The sequence below is a fragment of the Corvus hawaiiensis genome, chromosome 13 (genome assembly GCF_020740725.1).
Source record: "Corvus hawaiiensis isolate bCorHaw1 chromosome 13, bCorHaw1.pri.cur, whole genome shotgun sequence".
Taxonomy (NCBI): Eukaryota; Metazoa; Chordata; class Aves; order Passeriformes; family Corvidae; genus Corvus; species Corvus hawaiiensis.
The window spans coordinates 12,823,096-12,832,576 of record NC_063225.1 but is presented as its reverse complement, the minus strand read 5'-3'; positions in this window follow the sequence as shown (position 1 = coordinate 12,832,576).

The window sequence follows — 9,481 nt, the reverse complement described above, 5'->3', positions numbered from 1 at the left end:
CCCTCCGCCCCTCCATCCTGCCAGCCTCCATCCCTCTGTTCCTCCATCCTTCGCTCCCCACCCCCAGTATCCTCTGCTCCTCCATCCCTCCAGTTGCTCCCTCATTCTTCCCGTTTCCCTGGCAACGCCCATCTCGCGCCGAGATCTGTCCCCTCTCTCCCTCTTATCTTTCTCCTCTCTCTTTCATCTCTCTCCTAATCTCCCTCTCCATTCTGAACCTCTGTCCTTTGCTTCCTTTCTCTCTCTCTCCCGTTTCATCTCCTCCAATGCCTTCTCTATCTCAGGGTTACAATTATTTGAATCTCACTTTAAAGAAATGATCTATTAATTAACCACTGGGCCCTGGCCCCGCTCCTGCCCTCCTGCAGCCCACACGCCCGGCACAGGACCCCTGCCCACACCCCAAAGTGCCTCTTGGCCGAGGATGATGGGGTGACAGTGCCCTGCCACCCCTTCTCCAGCACCTGACAGCCATGACCTCCAGCCCCCTCTTGTCCAGTCTGGACTTTTTCCAAAAGAGATTGGACCAGGTGATCCCTGAAGTCCCTCCAAATCTGGGATTACATGACTCCATGATCCTAACAGAGCCAGCATAGAAGCCAGCAGCTCCTGTGCCATAGATCACCCTCAACTTCTATGTTATATCAAAACAAGAGGAGACTAAAGTTCATGGGGAAAAGGTGTTTCCTGAAAATCAGAGTTCCTGATTGCATCCATTTGGCCATGGGGGTAATGGAAAGATGGGAGAAGACAGGCTGCTCTGGGCTCTGGGGCCAGTGGGAAGGAGCAGGGAGCCTGGCTCTGACTTGGGGTTACTTCCGTGGGACTCCTGTGTTTGTTGTGGCACAGCCAGGAGCCCAAAGGAGCAGGCCTGTGGCCACCAGCGCTGTCCCTGCTCTGGGGAGGTCTGCCATGGGAGGAACTTCCCATAGGTTGAGCCAGAGCAAATGCTGGAGCTAGCATTTTGCTCTAGCCAGGGGCTGGAAAACCTGTACTCTCTGAGCAGTCAAAGGTGCATCAAAACTGCACCAAAACCTCACCAAAGTTGCATCAAAACCGCACAAAAGCCCCACTGAAGCTGCACCAAAGCCACCAATGGTTCACGCCCAGAGTGGTGCCCAGGCAGGGAGCATTTTGGGAAGGGGATTCTTCTTGGCCCCACCTGCCTTCCCAAGGAGCTCCTGTTGTTGTGCCACAGGGCACAACATCTCCTCCCCAGCAGACCAAATCGATCATGCTTCAGGCCTGATCTTCCAGCCCTTCTGCCCTCAGAGCCCTTCCCAGAGCATGGTGCCAGGGCACCAGGGGAGCGGTGACGGCGAGCGGAGCTGCTGGTGGCACCTGGAGCAGTGACACTGGGACCAGCCTCATCTGCTGAGCAAAGGGCTTCCTCAGAGCCACCAGAATCACCGTGGCCTTAGGGATGTGTGAGAGACTCTTCCTGTCATTCCTCTGTGGAAGGGACTGAACCCTGGCACCTTGTGTCCCTCAGATCTGAGTGCAGTGACTGACCATGACCAATGCACACCCTGCACACCAAGCACCTGACACTGCTCTGTCCTGGCACATCCCATGTTTTCTCATGGGGTCCTTGCGTGAGCCCCCCATTCCCCTTTGGAACAAACATGGTCCCTCTAGTCCCACCCACGTGCATGCAGGTATGTGTTGCAGCAGAGAAGTCCAGGATGTGCCTTTAGAGCTTATGGTCACATCATCCCTAAAAATGCTGCTGCTCCTGAGCCCCAGAGGCAGGAAGAGCCTTTAAATCAGGTAACTGGTGTTGGGTGAGCCGAGGGAGAGGGGCTGCTTCTGCCTATACCCTCTCTGGCAGCACAAGCACCCAGAGCCCAGCCAAGGCAAAACTGACCCCAGATCCCCCTGGTGCTCCAGGGGCTTGTCAGGGGTTTGGGACCGGCAGCGTACGCAGCACTGCCAGGAGCAGGGAGGGCCCCCAGCCCCGCTGCTGTCCCAGCCTGGCTTCAAAGGCTCCACACAGAATCCTTGCTCTGCCTTGGAAAACAATTTTTGCTTTTAAATGAAATAAACAGGGAAAGAAAAGACTTTCAAGTTCCTCCTTGCTGTAACGGCTTCTCCCCGGCACAGTCCCTTTCCTCTCCGAAAATAGCCGAGCTATTCAAAAGAGATGCGAGAAGAAAAAAAGGAACTGAATAGAGGAAAAGGGAAAGAAAAAATGGAGCCCCAAGGGGGTGGAGAAAAACAGAATGAAAAGACAGCAAAAGTAAAGAAAAGGGATGAAAAATAAAGGAGGGGGAAGAGAGAGACAGACAGAGGAGCTTTGAAAGGAAAGAATGCTGCCAGCCTGAATACAGGGAGCAGGAAAAAAGGGCCCTGAAAAGAAAGAGCCGGCTGGAATGACCTCTCATTCAGGGCTGTGCCAATCACCGCCGCGATGGAAATCCTTTCTTCTTCCCTGCATTCTCTCTCTTTCCAGCGGAGGCAGAGGGAAGAGGAAGAAAGGGGAGCTAATTCTCAGCATAGCAGAAAATAAATCTGCTCTTTGCGAAGACCCTGAAAGGCGCCGAGGCACTGACAAACCCGTTCCCACCACTCACACATGCAGATGGGGACAGAAGGGAAACGGGACTGAGCAATGCTGGGCCGGACTACCTTCACCACCTCACTATTCCTCTGGAAAATGAAGGAGCAAACACCCCAAGCAAACAAATCTGTAGGAACAAGTGTGAATTCAGGTCAACCCCCAAACCTTGCAGGGAAAGATGAGGGATGGTTGTGGCAGAGGCAAACCCAGGGGCCTGATGCTGGGCTAGGTCCTGCAAGGAGCAGGGGGCAAAAGGTGGGTGCAGCCCCCTTCACCCTGCAAGCCCCAAACCCCCCAGCACCCACCCTTGTCTGGAAAGACCCAACATGGCTTTCACCCGGGTCTCTGACTCCCAGCACTGCCCCGGTTCATTCGGCATCTTCAGCAGTGGCAGGGGTTAACAGACCCGCGTGCGTGGAGATGGACCAAGGTGCCCAAACATCCCAAATGAACCAAAGTGCAGGGGGAGAGCAGCGCTGGAATGTGGGACAAAGGGAGGTGACACCCAGGGGGAAGAAAACACTGGAGATGGAGCCCACCAGGACAGCAGGTTCTCTGGGACAGAGGCAACAGGCACCCTGGTGTCCTGTAGAGACCCAGGCGTGATGCCATCCACCCCCAAAGCAGCCTGAGGCTGAGGTTGAGAGGAATGTCCTGAGCTCATGTGGCATCACTCCTGCTTGACACAGCTCCTGCTTAGCATCCCCAGGCCTGGGGTTAATCATAAACTGCTGGGGCTTCGGGGCAGAGCCATAAATGTGGCCGGAGGTCCGAGGAGACAACACACAGGCAGGAGGAGTTCAGGAACCCTGGTGTGTGTGACCCAGCTGGCTGTAAAAGGGGAAAACCAACCCCAAATGATAAAAATAGGAGATGTGTATCCCCTCAAAGGGAACAGGCTGCCTGGTGGGATGTGAAACAGCTGCTCAGGTGCAAGGGAAGATCCCCACAGTGGGAAGGGTCTCACTTAAGGGTGTTACTTTCAAGAGCATTGCTGCCCTTATCCTTGGGAACAATTTTAGTCCAGTTTTGATATTCCCATGTGTGGAGCCTGTCCATTCTGCAGGACGGTGGCTCCTGGGCCCGGCTGTCCCTGTCTTTCCCAGGCTCTGTCCTGTGCTGGCCTGTGAGGACAGAGGAATGGAAACACGGGGCCAGCCCAGATCCATTCATGGCACCAGCAATGTCCAACCAGAGTTAAAGGCAGCGAGGAAGGTGAACAGCCCAGACCACATGTGAGTCCGCTGACAGGTTCAGTCTTCCCACATGCTGGACACTGGGAAGCACCCCCTGAGCTCCTGCACCCGGACAGATGTTACCCCTCACCACCAGCCCCGAGGCAAACAGGGAACTTCAGCACAGCCCAGTACGGGCAGACACAGCTCCCCACTGCTCTCCTACTGCTTATCCCAGGCAGAAGGCAAGGGGATCCCAGAGCCCTGCAGGGCTGGGCGCTGTCTGCTCCCCACAGGGATGTTGTGCCCCCCACAGCCGGGCATCGCTGAGCTGTGCCATCATCCCTGCATCTGCTGTCCCTGCTGCAGGGCTGGGTAATAAGTTAATCATAGCTGAGGGGTTCTAATTTGAGCGTGATAATTAATACTCGACCGGATTATCTTCCACAGGTATGTCTGCTGGTCTTGCAGTCGCTCCCGGCTCCGGCGGCTGGGGAGGGCTGCACTGGGACAGGAGAGGGGCTTCAGGGCACGGGGACACTTCATGCTGTGTCTGCTCTGTCAACTCCAGATTTTGAGGTTGTTCTGCCTTGGAGAAACTGCCCCTGTGTGCCACAGCCCCCAGGACATCCCTCAGCACAGCACCAGCAACTGTGGCTTGCCTCAGTGATGGGGAAGGTCTCAGTGAGTGAGGCACAGCTGAACCAGCATGGGAGATACCGACCTCCAGCTCTGTGGCTCAGGAATCACCTCTGGCACAAGGAACCCGCTGTGGAACTCGGCCCACACAGCCCAGTCACAAACACAGTCAGTCCCATTTCCTACAGACCCGAGGTGAAGAGAGGGGAGAGAATCGGAGCTTTCCACCGTGGGCAGGAAGAGGCATGGGCAGGAACTGGGGAGCACTGAGACCCCTTCCACCCACACCAGGCACTGGACCAGGCCACCTGGGAATGTCCCACTCCCAGTTTTCCAATAACAAGGCTCTTCGACAACCCTGTCACACAGTTACAGGAACAAACCCAGCTGCACAGCTGCCAATGCCACTTCTACTTTCAGATCCCCAAGGTGGGAAATGTTTCGGATCCTTTTCTGCACAGCTGAGCAGGTCAGGGATGAGAGTTTGAGAGGCTAGGTTGGACAGATGGAGCAGGAGGCACCGTACAAAGGTCCCTGCTGATGGCAGTTCATGAATGCCCAGCTCAGGAGTGACCCAAGCCAGGTGTGGAAGACATGGTATCCCCATATAGCCCAAAGCCAGCTGTGCCTGCTGCCCCCCACAGCACCAGCCTGTCTGTATGGCCAATGTCTTTGAGATCCACAGCAGCAGAGGACTTGGCTGTTTTTCCTGGGGGGAAGGCAGAGGTGTCTGGTCTGGGGATACTGTGCTGGCTGCACGCTGCTGCCAGGTCACAGGGCCAGGGTAAAATGCAAGTCCTGCGTATTGCACGTGTGCTTTTGTGTGTCATCATGCTGTGAAAGCTCCTGCAGTGCTCCTGACTCCGGGCAGAGGCCAGGATTTTATAAAAAAATACACATATTTATCTTTTGAGAAGGAGTTAATGGGGTCTGGCCCTGCTGTCCGGAGTGTTGCAGTGGCTGGACAGTTGACAGGGACACAACCTGGCACACTGTGAGCTCGCTGGGAGCAATGCCCAGCGCCCTGCAGCTTGTGGCTGTCCCATTCCTGAAAATGGAGTCACTGCTGGATGAACCTGGCCTGGGAGCTGCCGTAGGCACTGGGGGATGGATCACCTGCCTGGCATAAAGTGCTCAGATAGGGCTTGTTGGGTGATACAGGGAGATGCAGTGGGCAAATCCCACTCGTGAGCAGGAGGGTGGGGATATTTGCACCATTTACTCATCCTAATTAGTATTTCCCAAGGTCTCAGTGAGGCTGGGCTGTCTCTGCCTTGGTTCTGGCAGCCCTGGCTTGCCCTGGGGCCTGCACCACTTGCCCTCTCCCATTGTCATCCCAATCTACACAACCCCTGTACTTCACGCCCTTCCTTCTCACAGCCAGAAAGTCCCATAAACACCCACAATATTCAGCTGTTGAAATAATTTCCTTCTATGTGTCCCTTGTTGATAATCACAAAACCAAACCAAATCACTGAAGCCCCCATAGATCAGGGCTAGTCTCGGCAGGTGAGCTCAGCGATGGCCCAGCCGGGCTCTGCTGGTGCCCAAGCAGAGCGGCCAAGGCGCAGATGGGGATGGATGGGAAGGGATTCAGCAGAGAGACTCAGCGCTCTGATGGAGGAGGCTCGTCCAGCTCTGCCTATGGTTCTGCCTCTGAGAAAGCATTTTTTCTCCAGAGGGCACTCCTGGCCCCAGGTCAGAGCTCCTCTGAGGGGCATTAGCTCCCAGTGAGCTGGTGCCCCCTCAGCCATGGGCACATGTGGGCCAGGGATGGAATCATGGAATCACTAAGGCTGAAAAGCCCTCTGAGATGATGGAGTCCAACCGTTCCCCAGCACTGCCAAGGCCACCACTAAACCATGTCCCCAAGTGCCACGTCCACACTGCATTTGAACACTTCTAGGGCTGGTGACTTAGTGCACAGCAAGCACAGAGTGGCCACGGCAAGGACAAACTGATGGCTCTGGAGCAAAGCCAAAGGCAGAGCCAGGAGGGCAGGTCAATCTGTGCCTGGGAAGGGCGACTCTCAGCCGGCTCAATAAATGAACAAAGAATTGATGGGCATGCAGCAGGGAAGTGTTTGAGTTGGGAGTTTAGGACGCCTATATTTTGCATGGCAGAGGGGTCAGGACTCAGAGTAGAAAGTCCTTTGTGAGGAAGGAGAGCCTCACAATCCCTGTGGATTGACTGGGAAGGGAAGCAGCTCCCTGGAACATCCATCCTAACCACAAAAACAATTCTTCCCAACAGCAGCCGCCAGCCAGGCTGGTCCTGGGCATCCCCAATCCACCCAGCCAGTACTGGATGTCCTTGATCCTCCCAGCCAGTCCAGAATGTCCCTGATCCACATGCAGCATCTCTTGTGGAGGTTGGGATGAGAAGGCCAGGCTGCCCTGAGGTTTTTGTGATCTCAAAGGTCCTTTCAAACCAAAATGATTCTGTGGTTCCAGGGAGAAGTTTTCCCTTGAGAGCAGCCCATCACAGGTTGGACAAAGGGCTCCTCAAGGGAAACCTCCCGACTCTGTTCTCCAGCTTGCTCATGGATTCCCAGTCCTGAGCCCAGAGGAACTGGCAACCACCCAGCCTCCAGTTTAACCCCCAAACCAGAGGCTGGTGCTGCGGGACATGGGGAGGGCCCTGGGATGGTGGGTGTGGGAACAGACTGGAGGTGAGAGAAGGGAAAAGCTGCCAGGGAGCACACCAGGATTAAAACTTGAAAGTAAAAGAAGGGGAGAGACAGAGCTGGTTAAACCGGGATAACATGGTGAGGGACAGGGTGCCAGGAGACAGCCGGAGAGGGGAGAATGGCCTGACACCATAGAGAATGAGACGATGCTGCTGCTGAGAAACAGGAAAGATAAATTTAGAGGCAGTGGTGAGAGCTCTTCCTCTGGAAGCTCTGCCTGTCCTTCCTCCCCCTCTTCTCCTTCGCCAGGTCACCCCCAGCATGGGCAGGATGCGGGCTCCAGCCTGCTGTGGCTCTGATGGCTGGGGCCAGTCTCAGCTGTGCCCAGGGAGGGACCCTGGCCCTGCCGCGGGGCCGACTGGACAATGAAGGCTCCCTGTAGAGCATGAGCAGCCCCTCACCATCCCATCCTGGTGCCGTTTGTGGCTCCCACCCGCAGTCCCCAGGAAATTCCAGTTCCCCAGCCACAGCTCCCAAGCCCAGCATGTCGGGGTGTGCACTGCCCAAGCATGAACGCGGGTCCCCGTGGACAAGAAGTGGAAGTAAAACAATGAGCATGGCTGAGTGCTGCTTCCTCCTCCCAGCCCGCTCTTCCCAAACGCACATGCTGCGGTGCTGCCCGGAATGGCCTGGCTGGGTGTGCTCTCTGCCAGAACCAGGCTGTGTCAGTGTCTGGAGAGGAGAAAGCTGCAGGAAGACCTTAGAGCTCCTTCTAATGCCTAAAGGGGCTCCAAGAAAGCTGGAGAGGGACTTTGGACAAGGACCTGGAGTGCTGGGAAGAATGGCAGCAGAATGACAGAGGGCAGGGAATTGTCACAGGTTGCCCAGAGAAGCTGTGGCTGCCCCATCCCTGGGAGTCTCCAAGGTCCAGTTGGATGGGGCTTGGAGCAACCTGGTGTTGAATCTCCAGGGCCACAAGATGTACCTTGTCCCACCAGACCCTCCTACCTCTCACAGCTGCAGTGTTCCCCAGCACCCCATTATCCCTGGGTTATCCCTGGAGACAATCTGGAGAAGATTTGCATGAACTTTCTGCAAGTTTGTCTTTGCTTTGCACAACAGGGCACCCAGGCATTGGGCACTTTTCCTTTAACTAGAAACTGTGACAATTTGCAGGGAACATTGTCCAAACACTCTGAGGACCAGGAGATGACAGCACAGGGACACTGTAGAGCCACCCACAGGTGCTGACATACTGTTCCTGTTAATCTTCATTAGAAATACTCGACTGTCACTCAAACGACAGATGGACAGCTGTGAGGAAAGGCCAGGAAAAGTCAAAAACATGTTTCTTCCCTTTAATTTAAAGTTTGGGAAAGAAAGTTCATCATTGCTACAAGCTTTTTACAGGAGAGCCCTGTTCCTCTGTTGAAGCTGAAGCCAGGCGAGCAGAACAGCCTCCCAGATATCTAAATCCAGACCCCCAAATACACAAATACAGACCTTCCTCCACGGCTCAGCAGGAGCCACCTCCTTCCTGACTGAAATGCCCCATTTCACTGTGTTTTGGGCAGAAATTGGGATTTAGGGAAAGCCATGCTGGGCACGGGCTGTGCCAGGTCTTCCCCCACACCAACCCCACTGCCACCTGCAGCCACTTGCCAGGATGAGGGAGAAGGAGGAGGAGGGTGTGCACGGGGCTGATGAGAAAATGTGGGACAGAGGAACAAAGGGAAAACACTTGTCACTGATCATGGTCTCTGTCCCCAAGGTCAAGCCCTTTGGGAAGGGCTCAGTGGGGACCATGACTCATCCTGAGGACTCTAGCCACAAGCAGGACAAAGAATGGGACTGGGGCACTGCTGGCACATTGCATCCTGGCCATCCTGCAGCATTCTTCCAGCCCCACCACACCACCTCCATGGCACATGTGCCCTGAACAGGTATTTGGGGCATTCCAGGAGCTGGCACCTGAGCCCAGACAGGTGTACTCTGTGAGCCAGGGATGTGATGGGGCTTGGGAAACCAAATCTGGGAGTGGGTGGCAGAGGGAAGAGGGAGCAGCAGCAACAAATCCAGCAGGAAGCCACCTTGACACTAGGCTATCCCTCATCCCTGCACTGGCCCTGGCCTGGAAGACCCCCGGGACATGCCCAGAGACTGGGCATGAGCAGAGGCTGAGCTGGAGCTGACTTCTCCACAAGGAATAACAGTAAAATAAAGGAGTGCAGGCAGCGTCTCTCTCATGGGTTGTGATGCTGGCATGTTCCTGGCAGTACAAACCCACTGCTTTGTCGATCCCTCAGTATTCCCAGCTGCAGAGCAAAGCGGGACAGTGCCTGTGCTCCTCCCTCTCCACACCATGATTCCCAAACTAGTTGATAAATTAAAATGGCCCAATAAAACTGTCCAAAACACCTTATCAGGGATTAAACCAAGCCCAAAATGCCAACATGATGAGCCGGGACCCACGCCACC